This window comes from Acromyrmex echinatior, chromosome 4, assembly GCF_024713525.1.
Source record: "Acromyrmex echinatior isolate Ae372 chromosome 4, ASM2471352v2, whole genome shotgun sequence".
NCBI classification, from domain to species: domain Eukaryota; kingdom Metazoa; phylum Arthropoda; class Insecta; order Hymenoptera; family Formicidae; genus Acromyrmex; species Acromyrmex echinatior.
In genome coordinates this window covers 10,142,068-10,157,015 of record NC_141855.1, presented here as the reverse complement: position 1 = coordinate 10,157,015, position 14,948 = coordinate 10,142,068, and the positions used below count along the sequence as shown (strand labels likewise).

The 14,948-nt window shown below is 39.1% G+C and overlaps 1 protein-coding gene and 1 long non-coding RNA gene across 5 annotated transcripts in view; one reads left to right on the top strand and one right to left on the bottom strand.

Moving 5' to 3' along the window:
• The window catches only part of LOC147909960 (uncharacterized), a 48,641-nt gene extending 39,651 nt beyond the window's left edge, over positions 1 to 8,990 (bottom strand). Inside the window, exon 1 of the long non-coding RNA XR_015545063.1 lies at positions 1,046 to 8,990. This is a non-coding gene — a long non-coding RNA (uncharacterized LOC147909960). The remainder of the gene's footprint in view (positions 1 to 1,045) is intronic.
• Positions 1 to 14,948, top strand: part of LOC105152368 (uncharacterized) — an 82,283-nt gene that overhangs the window by 42,432 nt on the left and 24,903 nt on the right. The gene's annotated exons all lie outside the window — the stretch shown is intronic.

Sequence of the window (14,948 nt, the reverse complement as noted above, 5' to 3'; positions counted from 1 at the left end):
CAAGAGAGCGAACAGTGCAAAGTCGAGCAACGCGATTCTGCTCAAAACGTTAAACGTTAATATTTGTTATCGACAGTTAATGCTGGAGTTTAACGGAAAAAGCTGTTTTATAAATATCTGAATGAAGTAGCTGAATTTTCTACTGGAAAAACTCGGTGCACTACTACTAGTGCACGCTAAGTGTAATTATAAACAAATCAATAAATATATTTTTAGTGTTAGTGCGTAGTTTGAGATCCTTTTAATTATTAATATTCTTTGTTGTCACGATAACCTCGTAACGTTAAAAGGATTAAATTATTTGAACAGTATTGCATTAGTTTTTCCAACAGAAAATGCTACAAGATTTTTTAATATAATTGATTCTTATACACTTTGTTTTGTGGTTTCTCAATGAATATAAATATTTATATAAGCCAGTCATATTGAAAAATCTCACAATAGTTGCAAAGCTGCGCTTTTTCCGGTGAATGCAACCAATGGTTGTTAGTTTGACGATGGATTTCGAGGCAGAAAGTGATTTTTTGCGCACAATTTTCTACACTTTTCGTTTCATCGCGTGATTTTCCGATTCGCAGAAGAGTGGCGAAACAGACAGACATTCATGTGATATTCACGCCACTCGGTACCTCGACGCTCTTATCTCCCGCTTGTTGTCACCCATGAACGTTGATAAGCTCGCGACCAAATTACAAGCTCATGTACAATTATAAACGCGGAGACTAAACTGATTGCGCAGAAAACTGACCGAGTGACATTTCTCAGCCTAGAGATTCATCTTTTCATTGCAAAACTCCAGTTCAACGGGAACTTTGAGAACGTCTCGGAAAATCAGCACCGTGAATGCATTAATTCATGTCCATCCATTTCGTGAAGCTACGCGAAAATCGGTAGACTATTATCGAAAAACCGTCAAACAAATTGCTATCCTTGATCGGCGTATAATACAAAGAGCTTTTGTGGTTTCATGATATCGGTCTTTAATTCCTTCCGTCAATATATACGTATCCGGGTATCCATATATCAAATTTTAAACAGTAAATACCTTTATATTTTTATACGAATTTCGTCATGAAACGTCTCAAAAACCTCACTTCTGGTAACAACAGTTTCAGGCTGTATCTCGTTTTCACTTTGAAATCTTTGGTAGGAAATCATGCGGAACACGGAACAGTACAAAGATAAAAAATTATGCATTGACGGAAGGGTCAAAGTGCTGAAAATAATTAATAAGTGACGTATATTTAGATTCGCACGCGAGCGCGAACCGTTCGCGAATAATCGGCTGGGTACGAAACGGAACGGGCGTAAGCAGCCGCGGTTTCACGCATGCGACACGCCGTGACGTCATGCACGCGGCCGCGTGCTATTACGTGACGACTGAGAGCGGCTCGAGTTCCGTGCCGCGCCGACGACGCGACGTATGTAGGTACACATCCTACGACGTAATACACCCGACGCCGACGGTCGCGTCGCCGCTGCTCGATTTTACTTCGTTCCGCGACCGCAATTATGTAGCGCAAGAACAGGTGACGACAGTCGCGGCCTTGATATCATATCGCGTCTCACGAAATGGACGTAATTAACGATGGACGTTGAAATTCTTCCTGCAAATATTTGCGAAACGATTTTCGAGCCGCAGGAAAGCTTGAGTTGCTTTCAGCATTCAAAACGCATTCAAACGGGATTCCTGAATATTCGGGAAACTTTTGATAAATTCCTCCTTCTCGAAAGTATTTTAATAATATAACGTCTTAATATCCGAAACGTTTGCAGTGCTTAAAAATATAAAATATCTAAGGTGAGAAATTAAAATAATAACATAAAATAACCCAAGATAGTCTCTAAATTCTTTTGGAGTGGAATTTCTCACTCTGAAGAGTGAAAATTGAGCCAGTCGTAAAAAAGAATAGCTCAATTTTTAATTTTTAAGAGATTTCTCATTCTTTAGGCATTCACTAAAGGTTTTAGAGAGTAGGGGAAATACATTTTCAGAACATTTAAGTTTAATTAATAGAATTTAAGAAATTACAATTTCAAGATTTCAGATTCTCGTTCTTTATTTAATGTAATTTGATGTATTCAGCGATACAGCACATCGCTAAATGTAACGCAATCGACGCGATAAAGTTGAAGTAGATAAATTGCTGTTTTTATTTTCCAATTTAATTCTTGTCTATCGTATGTGTCGTAATTCTCACAATGATAAACGAGCTATAATGAATCGTATTCCATATTTTTGCAATTTAGTTAAGATAGGTGACAAAACTTATCTCACACGTTCATTCTGCGACGCAGTCGAATATGATGTTAAATAAACTGTTTCCTGTTATTTGTCCATTGGACTGTCCTATAGCGATTTCATTATTGGAAACGAACGCAAAACGTGGCTTTGTTTATTAGCATAATGCTAAGTACGAACAACCGTTACCGTATTTCCGCCTCGCTAGTATCGGAAATTTCTTTTATGCAAGCAACATGGATAGTTTAGCTATCGAATAAACTGGTTTGAGCGAGGTAACGCGGTGTAAGAGGAGATAAATAAATCCATTTCGTCTCTCAATCCATTTAAATTCGCTTTCCCTCTCGCATTTTGCTGAGACAGCAAAACATACGCACGCCCGTCGATCGGTTTAATTCTATTAAAAACGTCGCACGCTCTTGCTCATGCACGCGGAGACGAGACGATTAATTTCTTCAAGGCTTAATCCGTTGAGGACAACAATCTGGAGCTAATGCCGCGTGACTCACGACTCCTCTGTATGTGTTCACTTTACACGAACACGATCATTACGACGAGTTACGTTAAGGGTCGCCACCGACGGAAAGCCGGTTTTTAGTGTCGGTTCGCGATACCGTCTGTTATCAAGATACACGTGTTGACGTACGCAATCATTCCCGGGATTAACTAAGGCCCGGTTTTTCATTATCTGGTTAACTTGTGATTATTAAGCTTAATCTGATATTTCACCTAATGAGTTTCATCCGTGATATCATCATAGATGAAACCTATTGGATAAAATATCAGTTAAGCCTAAACGTAAGTTAACCAAACCATAATGAAAAACCAGTAGCAACTATATACGTTTACACGGATACTCTTAGGTCCACAACTGTTACGCAACTGGTTAAGTCTTAACTTTGGTTCACTTTATTCCTCATCTCTTGCCAATTCTAGAATTCGAAGTAGCCTCGGTTTAAGAGAGAGTTAATCGTGAGTTGTAGAAACTGGACCTTAATCGGGTTTAGAAACTGGCCAACACACAGTCATTCTATTTTTCAGAGAAGTAGCTACGATTGATTAGTTTCATAACTACGGATGTTATTAAACCCGATTAAGAGTGTCCGCGTAAATATAATCGGTATCGTTCATTTTCTGAAGAAATCGCGCAATCGACTTATCGCGCGACGCGATAATATTCTCGATAATTCTTCGCAATATCATTGTATATAAGTCGAGCGAATGACTCATTTGACGAAGATGAAACGAGAGGCGATCGCAAAAGCGGCATTTTTTTCCATTCGATTTATCCTCGCGAAATTTCTACAAAACGCGGCGCTTATAACGAGAATAAATGGCGGGCTTTTGCGGATACGCAAATTTATTTGCACAGCTGGCACACATCTATCAATCGTCACGCGGTACTTGGCGCTCTTGGTAACGTTTGCGCCGGCCTCCTGCCGGAAAAAAGGCTCGATGTACCGTAAATTCCGTTCGGCTGTGCCGGTTGCTCCGCGCGCGTTGTTAAAGCATTAACGGGATAACACGTCGCTTATCGAGTAAACGCTCGCGGTCCGCGATGTACATGTATCTCTTCGCGACGCGTACGCGCTTTTCCGGAGCCGAGCAAATTGCCGGCCTGCTCGACTACCGAAATCAGATTAACATCGATTTCCCGTTCATCGATCTTCTCCGCGTTTACTCTTTCTCTATCTATTTATCTCCCTGTTTCTCTCTCTCTCTCTCTCTCTCTCTCTCTCTCTCTCTCGAGTTCTTTCGTTTCCGTTGTAAACAACAAGGTGCACGTTCTGACCGTCCGTCACGGAATTAATCACAGTTTAATTGGAAAATCTCAGCGCGCAAATACCGTCGCTCGCGGTAGGCAAATACATGGGTCGTCGAAATCGGTGACAGTCACGTAATATGCGAACTGCATTGACATCGCCCGACTATGTCGCTCGCGCTCGCAGTCGAATCGATCGACTCGCACTTGAGGTGCGTGAAAACAATTCCTGACGTACCTTTTCGAGTAATCTTTGAGCGCATTACAATACGATATATCGAAAACTCACGGTGTTGTTAAACGAACACCGCCTGATCTCTGATCCTTTCTAACGTCAAAAACTCGTGTCAGTCAACGATGAAAAGGATTCGCTATTTAAGACTGTATTACACATGTTTTTTAACCAAATGAAAACATTATGAAAAAGTTACAGATTTCTTAAATATTGTATTTATATATAAAAAAATAAATAAAAGGCTCGAGGGCGATTTAGAATTTGAAAAATTATTTTAATAAAAAGTAAACATGTTTTTAAAAAACAATTAGACAAAATGAGAAAATATTCACAAACTATGAAATTGCACTGTCTAGTATAAATATTAATCTTATTGAGAGAGTATATATAATTTAATTTTTACGGAAAGTATAATTTTCCAATTCCCGTCACTTTTTGCAGAGAAATTATATACAATACGTTCTTAAGTACACGCCGCAATTATAATATAATTAAATACTATAATTATATTCATGCGGAACCAACAAAAAGATTACGTCGATTAATACGTTCATTTAAATCAATTTGATCTCATAATCATAATAATAAATTTGTTTTATGTAAGTATAGGTCTGAAGATATCACATTCACTTCAACTTCCCAAGCGCAGCGTCACTGCAAATATCAATTCGCTAACTCGGCGTGAAAGTCAAATGTCTCCGATGTGATATCATGGAAAGTCTCTTTCTGTCTCTCTCTCTCTCTCTCTCTTTCTCCCCGTTTGAACGGCAACTTTTTCGTCTCTCGAACGTAAAGAACACTCTCATCCATCACTGGTAAAATCGCTACTCCTAGGCGACGTTTCCGCGTGAGAAGCGCGAAATATCCTTTTGTGCGACACGCACGCCTGTGTAACTCACACCGGTAGGAGATATTACTTCACGCTCTTCTCTCTTTCCATCTCTATCTCTCTTGGCGCCTTCATTAATTTCGCAGCTGCTTTGCCTAAGAATAAGATTGTCGAACGAGAGCGGAATACCGACTCGAGCTCCCTCAATAGAGAATCGTTAATCTTCCATTCTCGCGGCTCGCGAGTCCGCTTTTCCGAGTCTCCGTTATATCGGTGAAGGGGTTATCGCTGTATTCTTCCTTTTTGGATTATGGCGACGTGTCTTTTGCGTCAGCAAGATCAGTCATCCGCCAATCGATCGATGATCATCACGAGCCTGGCGAAACTTATCTGTTCATTTGAATCTTTATTTAGAATTTACATTTCATATTTATGATTCGCCCATAATTTTTTATGCGTAGAACGTTGAAGAAATACACGGTTTATTAAAAACAGACATACAATAAACTCGACATTATAAACTCGGTATTCGCAAAATTGCCTTATTAAATTCGTATTACTGTCTACCACACTTGTCATCGTATGTAACATTTTCACATAATAAATATTCCAATTAGATGATTGCGACATCGTATCGCGCAACACAGAGTAATAATTTCGAGCATTCAAAATTCATGTGGATCTCGATAGATTTATTTTATTTGTGTGTTAATTACGATTATTATTACATCGTGAAGAAATATATTTCAACAATTATTGATATTGATGGACGAAAATTATGTGTTTATTGGAATAGTAGTAAGCAGAGAAACGAGAGACGACCGCCAAAGCGAATTATGAAAATTGTCGGAAATTTCTGCGAGTTCCGCGAGTGTTTTCATTGTGCGCAACATTTTATTCGCCCGTTATTGCAGGCACGCTGCATTAAGATCCAGCGGGTTGTGACGTGAGCGAGGTTTATTGATTCGTAGAATCCAGCGCAGAAGCCCAAATGCATAGCTATGGTACCTGCCATATTTTGTAGACCGCTCGCATGGAAAGAACGGATTTGCTGAAATATTTAAAAATTTAACTGGACACACACACACCCACACACACACACACCACACACACACAGATCTGAAAATAATTTTGTTGATCCATCAAAATAATTATATAGAACGCTCAAGCTTATTACTAGAATATCAATACTGTTTACTTTACTCATCATGCTCGACTTCTATATAATTATTTTAATGGTTCGACAAAATTATTTTCACACAGATTCAGCTAGATTTTTAGATACTTCATCAAAACTGTTCTTTCCGTATATAAAGATTGTTTAAATTAATTCTCTCCATCTCAGTATTTTTAAATATCGCGTAAAAATCATGGAAAATAAATTCTGCACAATACAAAATGTTTAGAAAATAAACTTTGAGAATTCTCCAGGTCGAAAGAAATTACGCAAGTAACTATGGAGCACATACCTTATTACACGTCAATCGTATAGAATTTATAAGCTCGATAATAAAGAAACGATTTATTAAAAATTCTTGGAACGCACGGAAATCAAGCTGACAAAGTACTTGACGTCGTTCCGCAGCTGTTGCAATAATCACGGCGATATATAATGCGAACAATGCAATAAGTCCGTTCATAGATAATATGCGCCGACATCACCGCGTATTCAGTACACAGCGCAATTTCTTACTTCTGAGCGCTGTTTTGCGCCCAACGAGGTTTCGGCATCGTCAACTTGCAACTTGAAGAGAGTCTGAATTTTTGGAGGGTGCGGAGAAAGCAGTCGAGCATCGCAGAGCAAAGTTAGAGAGAAGAGAGTTCGTTAAGGACCCTCTAAGGGAAAATGACAGGGTAGCCGAACGAATCCTCGGATGTCCTGTGGTTAAATGTAATTTTAACCCCTCGCGTCAAGGAGCGTCGCTTCCTTCGACAATTTTGCTCAAACTCATCCTCGAAATACTCTTACGACGCCATTTCGGCAAGTACAAACGACGAAGATTATATAAATCACTTTGTCACGTTCGCGAAGCGCGATTTTGCGAGACTTTACAGCGTCGTTTCCCTTTCTCGCGATATTTATTTATCGCGTGTTGTCCAATCGCGCAATTTCGTCGTCGTCATCATCTCCGTTATCGATTCGCCGCTTTTTCACATCGTGAAAAAGCGGCGGCTCGAAATAGAAAGGGACAGTTAGTTCTCCGGCTCGGAGAAATGCCAAACGGATGCCTCTCGAACGCAGCAACCGATGATCAAGCGACCTACTGCCCCGTTTTCCATGCGATTTGCGAGATCCACCAAGTTCAAAGTGGTTGAAGCAAGTCGTGTGTAACAAGCATTATCGGCTGACACGTTAGCCATATAGGCATATCGCGGTGTATCGAACGAAAATGAAACGCGAAATCCCTCTAGCGATCTAAAATTGGCGCGTCTATGCAAGGTTGGACAAACACGATCGTAGTTGCTATTTGAAGCGTGAACGCGATTAATTTGAAATAATCTATGAATTGCTACTGTTGGAATTCGTATGTTGTATCGCGCCTTTGTTCGGAATTTTCTTGGAATAGCGTCAACGCCAGCGTATCAGGTAAAATTTCATCATGACTCGCAGCGTTATCATTTTTTTTTTTTTTCCTTCGCGTTGGAATCGCGAAGAATGCTAACTCATACGCAAGCATTCGTCACGAGTCACGGGTACAAATATCAGTCTGATAACGATTCTCATCGAAGCTAACAATTTGTCAGCGTTTGTGAGCGTGTAATACGCGTGTAATACGACAATCGCCAGTCTTCGAGATTAATTACGGAGCCTTGAGACACAAACACGTGGAGTCCTAACTATATAATTGCTGCGATCTTTGCATTGAAGAGCATATTAAGGCATCAAACGATTGTTATACTTATTGATAAAAATAACGATGTGTGCCATAAACGTTACGTTAATTACAGTATTATCGTGAGATAAGAATTTACGTTTTATTTTGTTATTAACAAAAGTGTCAATGTCAACAAGAATGCTGATAAAGCATTAATTATACAATTATGTCTTACAATTATAGCATCAGACAAACTGTTATTCTACACGCTATGACGTAATAATTACATGTCTCTCTTTTTTTCCCTTTTGTGAGTTCAATAGATATGGCGATTAAAAACTCGAGGATGCGTTATTATCAGGTATTATTATATTGTTTTGGAATCTTAAAAATACACACACGCGACAACGCGTATTTTGTTTGTACTGCGACTATTCCATTCGCATTACACTCGAATATTCATATAGCAATTATTCGGGCGATGACCTCCGTCATCGGCGCGTCAGCTAAAAGAGGAATGTTACCGAATATGCATGTCCACGTATTTATATTAAGATATTCGCATCACATTTCAAGAATATACTTGTTTGTTGAATCGTAGTATTGTGAATAAGTTTTCAATGTATTATTTGTATCTTATCTCCATCTGTTCGCAATATCTTTTGTTCGTACTAATCGTACTTCAAAGAATAAAAAAAAAAAAGAAAGGTGATTAGAGACTAGTAACGTTTAATTACAAAAATAATTTTTTTCAATATTATCTGATACAGAATACTTTATATCCGTTCGTGTTTCTTTTTATTTGGTATCTAAAAAAAATAGTAGCCATTTTCGAAAAAAAAAAAACATTTCAAACAATTTTTTTAAATATTACCTATTATTTTTGCTGAGAGATTAGATAATTGTTACATTGTTCTTCGCGAATAATAAGTTGGAAAAAAAGAGAAGAGGAAATGTCATGTGATCATATCCTCTCGGATTAGACGGAAGTCATTAGCAGCGTCACTTAGAAAGCTACTACAAGAGTTGCGTAATCACTGTGAGTAGAGGAACATCTCGCGGATGGAACAGCCAATTGACGTACATCTTGACGATTTTTTCCACTTCCGAAAATAGATTCAACTTTATCAGTTACTAAAATGTTACTACGTTGAGTGGAGCGGTGTGTAGTCTTCGGAATAGATAGCTTTTACGAGGCTTAAGGTTCGCGTGTAAGAACCGATCGATGATATCAGGAAATTGGGATCGCCGGCGCACGTGATGCTTAAGTCGTGTACATTGTCCTCCTCCTCGTGTGCTTGCTCTGTCGGTCTATTCCCTCCCCTCGATTCCGATCCAAAGCCACGGACTGCGTAATATCGGACGCCGGTGGGCGACGTTAATCGCGATAAAGCCATTATCGCGATGACCGTCGTGCGTGCACGCGCATAAAGCGCCGCGATAAATTTCCACTTGGATGAATAATTTTCACCTTGTGGATGGTTTCAAAAATAAGGTAAAGGCTTTCGATAAAAGCGCCTTATTCGTGAAAAGCTGCGTTCCGCAAACTGCCGCGATAGTCGAAGTTTTGCGCGAATGTGAAAGAGAAATCGAAAGATAAATATTAGGAGAAACGATTGTATACATATAAGTTTGAATTTAAATGAAAGCATTAAAATCTTTTACTTTAATCGTAGTCATTAATTCTTCTATGAATATAAAAAAGCAATTGTGAATTTGGCAGATCGCAAAAATATTAAGTACGCAGGCAAAAATCCACGAATGTGAAGAATTTTAACATAAATCAGATGTAAATGAATTAAAACATAACAGAGGTCCAAAAATATGAATAAATTAATGCGCTTATGATAAAAAATAATTTTGTTAGCCAAAGATATAATGGATATTTAAATTTAATTTGTTTTTCCCTATTATTGTTACGTCTTTATTTTTTCTATCCTATGCTTTTGGTTAACTTCGTTAAACGCTCTCAAAATTCTGCACCAGATGCACTCCGAATCCCGCCGTGATGATACATGTCCGCCGCAGCATCCAGCTGCAAGGTAATGTAGCGCTTGTGCGCTTACTCCCGCCGGCACACATAACAATCTTAATTATATAACGAGCGTGTAATCGAGCACTTTCATTGTTGCCAACCGGCGGTCGACGCAGGAAGCGCCAGAAGCACGATTCTCCGATGAGCGACCATTGAACCAGCTTTTATCGGCTGGCCGATACTTCCGCGATGAGAAACCAGTCAGCTAGCCAGCCAGCCAGCCAGATGTGTGTGATCGAAGATCACACATTCGTGATTTTTCATCACCAAATGGAAACTCGATCCGATCCATAGACTCGTCGTTCGTTGTGTAACCCAGGCAAACCATTGCTAATTACTCGACGGCGCGTCGAACCTTCGAATCGATTATTCGCCGATAACAGGATTAATCCGAGATGTGATCCGCGAATGATTTAAGGATGATTGCTGGAACGTTGTTTAACATTCGATTCGCGCGTGCGATATAAATAGATCGGCTACGAACGGGCAGGGTCAATGCCGATAGAAATCGAAAGGATTAATCGAACTCTTGAACACTCGCACTTTCCATTGACCCCGTTCATTAATCGACAAGCGCGACCGCATTGAAATCGCCTGTTACCTTCGATGGAGAAATCGTAATAAGAAAGGTTCACTGAGAAATGTGTGTATCATATTACTTGTATGGTGAAAATTATATAGAACAGAATATAAACGTATATCAAAGTATATAAAGATACTGAGTATTATCGAAATGTAAATCTTAATTTTTAGACAGTAATAAACGATTTATTAAGATCGTATAATGTGAATACAGAATAAGTAATAGTCAAGGCTTATATAAAGGTCGAAGCTGGATCTTAGATGCTTAAATAATTTCCATGTGAATTTATATATCTATTATATATGTAGTCATTTGAACTGCGCGCCGATTTGATTTTTCAAACTTAGAAACGCATTGACGAGCAATTTAATAATTTGATGCTCAATCAGGCATCCTAGTAAAGAGATATTAATGTGCTAAAAATTTGTGAAAAAATTAATTTTTATAGAATTAATTTCATAATTATTAGGATTTTGCAAGAAATCAAAAGAGTTTGAAACTTACAAACTTAAGTGACTCAGATAATAATTAAGCTTTCATTATCATTTCTCATCGAATAGATAAGAAAGGTTTATATCAATGCGATCGTGATTTGTTTTTCAATACTTTCGGCGAACATCCGTTTCTCGATTTCATCATGCTTATTTTTAATTCAATAACTACACTTTTTTGTCAATTGAAACAAAAGAGTCCAATTAAATTCTCCGAGAAAATAATGAAAACGTGTATATTTAATATAGAGCGCATCCTTCAATTTGATGCGAGTTATTTTATAACGGTACTTGGAATTTTGTAGTTCCATTCGGGGAAAAATCGCCTCGTAATTTTTTACGATTTTATGATTTTATCCCGTGCAATTTTTAAAGCAGTAATATTTTCTGTATCATCGTTTTGAGTTACGCTTCGACATATTCGACGCTGTATTCCTGTAAAGTATCGGCGATATATTAAGCGAGAACTATCTCTCTGCGCGAGGACGTATCGAACCTTGCGATAATTAGAGTCGAACTCGGGGAACGGTTAATTAAAATTACATCCATAGAATATGGCTAGCACGATATCCAGTTCTGGAATCATCGAAACTATCGATATGGAGTGTCTGTCTATCGATTGTTGAAATATCGTCGAATATGAACACGAGCAATCCATAGCGCAGCGTTTCTACAGTTCTAATATTTTTCGCGAATAATCGCGCACACTGTTGAATTCGTCATGTTAAATTATACTCAGTTTGAGTTATTTGGTAATCATTTCTATAAATCGCCATTGCTTCTACTCAATATGCTATTGGTTTAATTAAAACAATGGAATTAACGCTTTAACTTTAGAAATGTATTAAATTTGATAAATTTGTTATTTATTAAGTGCATACATTAATGTGAATGTTGTTTACTTTTAACCTATGTAATTTAATCACAGAAATGGATTGATTTACATTTCGACAAATTAAAAATAACTTAATTCGGAGATTACTCCTTTGACATTTAATAGTACATGTACTGCGCAACAATCAATTATATAATTATAATATAATAATAATAATAATAATAATAATAACGATTGAGGTCGAATGCGAAAAACCTGATGTCTCGAGTTTGACGATCGTGGTCGATAAACTCGGTCGTTTTAATTATAACGAAATATATTTTTGGAGGTATTACTCATTCGCCGACGATTAATATTTCGTTCTAAATCCGTCGGGCGTTTCAGGTCTTACAGTAGTAGAACGTTGTTCGCATCACCCGCGCGAATTATGCGCAGAAAGCGGAGACAAATGCGCCAAAAGCAACAGTACATTGTCGATTTTTTGTAGAAACTGTGAAATCTTATCTTATACCATTGTTGCATCGAGGCAGTCATCAAATTTTTACGAGTAACATCATCTTCCTTCCTCTCCTCTGCGAGGAGGAACTTTGTTCATTTCGGATAGGCTTCGCCACAGGCTGTCCTCGAATGCAAAGGAACTTTCCACGTGGTCAACAGAATTAATTCACGACTAAGCTAAGCTCCGGCCTCGCTCTTTCTCCACGTGATCCAATTACGACGGGAACGGGATTAGGTCGAGACACGTGAATCCGCATTCCCTACGTTCTCCACATTTTCCCCAGCGTCGTCCGATTAATCCGCCATTATTCTCTCGAGCTCTCATCTTTACTTCAGCCGTCTCGTCGGACACGTCGGACCATTTTCGAAATCCGATTTTATTTCGAAAACTTATCCTCGTGAATATTTCTCATCGACGCGATCTTGACGCGGAAAAGGTCACGCGGGGTGAGAGATCGATTGTTGGAGCTCTACTTGGCAATGGTGCCCGGAGTTTTTGCTCCGAATATAAAATTAGGTGCGTTCGGTCCGGCTGCGAGCTGGGATTTCGGGGAGCAGTGGACGTAAATAGATCACCGTTAGAATGCAGCACGTCTTATTCATACTTACGTAAACAGGTCTTGAGGACGTAGCCCATCACGGCTGAACGAATAAGGAAGTGACCCGTGAACAAGAATTCTTCCCCTATCTTTGCATAATACGTCTGTTAATACTCAACAGAGATATTTAAGGTAACGAGAGATTCTCGCAAAGTTTACATAATTTATTTGAGAAAGTGTGCATATGTGAGTGTAACACACACGTACGTTATTAATTAGATCCAATCTTTTAATGGGAGTATTATTTTGGAGATAAATATCAGACTCTAACCAATTTAGCTTTAAGTAGCCAATTAACTCGGGGAACATAAAATATAATTCCCAAGGTTCAGGCTACTAGAAAATTATGGAGCTAGTTCGTCGCGCACGATGGATGTTTATCCGCCCTCGTGTCGAATCGTGGAATTTTCATTCGCGGGAGAAAAAAATACGAGTGCGAAGAAATGAAAAAATGCATTTCGGACGACGGTAGTCGGGTCACGTACTTTTCTACCGTCGCGCATACTTTTCTACCACCGTCGTCATTATTGCCGTTGTTTACCAACACTTTTCCGCGTTTTAGCGCTCCCCCGTGCACTCCTTCACCTTTACTTTTCTCGGAGGAAGCTCGTACGTGCCACGGTAAAACGCTCTCAAGTACACGAATAAAACAAGTTATAGCACATGGAACGAAGTTGTTTCCGCGGTGCTGGTTACGGTTTACGGTATTACGCACCGTGAGCGTTTCGAAAGACCGCCCTCCGAATCGACGCAATGCCCTTCCGGGTTTATGCGCGCGTATTGCCAGTAGGAAATACCAGAAATTCTTAGACTAAAATGCCGGCCAAACAGGCTCTAACCTTGGCTTGGAAATATGCGAGCTAGTTATAATTTGTAAAGGTATCGCGCCACGAAACCGCAATCGCAAATTTCCCTCGAATAGAACGTTTCGCACACACAACAATCGAGCATTAATAGTTCGTCCAATTAGATTCGAGATATTTACGTAACGTCGGACATATTATTGGCCGTCTAAGTTGTCTGAATTTACAATTATTGCGTACAAAATTGCGACAAACGTTTGAACTAGGAAAATCGACAGGTTCATGAAAAAAAAAAAGAAGCGACAGTGTATATTCTTCATTTGCAACAGTAACGGAAGACATAAAAAAATGCTCGACATTGAGGAAGCAAAACTAGATTAGAGATTGACGTGCGAGATTGATTTGAAAAAATAAGCCGCTCGTATAATAATTGTGAATATTTTACATGACGCATTGACGTGAACGTCTCTTCCTATTCTTCGCGAACGAACGAGCTTTTCGCGGTACATTTTATTAATGCGCGCCGATCTAGTCCTGTAGAATTTTAATGTCTCACGGAGATACTCGCGAGAGATCGCATTTGCAGCCGAGCACCGTCGCTACGTCGTCGGTGCAGGGTGCGTCCGTTGCATGGGAAGAAGTATCGATCGGTCTATGTCTTCGAGGCGTTTTATTTTTCTTCCTGCCGTTCTCCTTCCGGTCGCCTCTTCTCGCGCGCTCGCGCGATCTCAGACGGACAATAAAACGAGACCCTGAATCTCTGGATCTAATTCATCTCGAACGGCCTGTCGGGTATACATTACGTTATTGTGGAGATAATTTGCAGATGGAGATCATCACACTGGCGATTTTCGCGATTAGAAATACCTTTCGATCGAGATGGTTAGAAAGATACGATAAAGACCTTCACATTTACATCGTAGTTTCGTGTAAGGCTTCAATGTTTCGATGGAAGTAATCCGAGTTAGTACAATCCTCCCGGGATTATTCCCGGGGGGTTCGTATCCATCGCAAATCTCGATCCGATGCTATCGTTAAAATATCGGTGACTTCAAAATCCTCTCCCTTGCCACATAGTTTCTCGTTCGCTCTCCTCCCATATTTCCTTATAGGAAGAACTCTATATCCTTTTGAAAAATGTTCCCAAGGAAGAATCTATCTTGCGTCGATTCTTTCCAATGTCCTGTAAATATATATATCGCATTACATTAATACTTCAT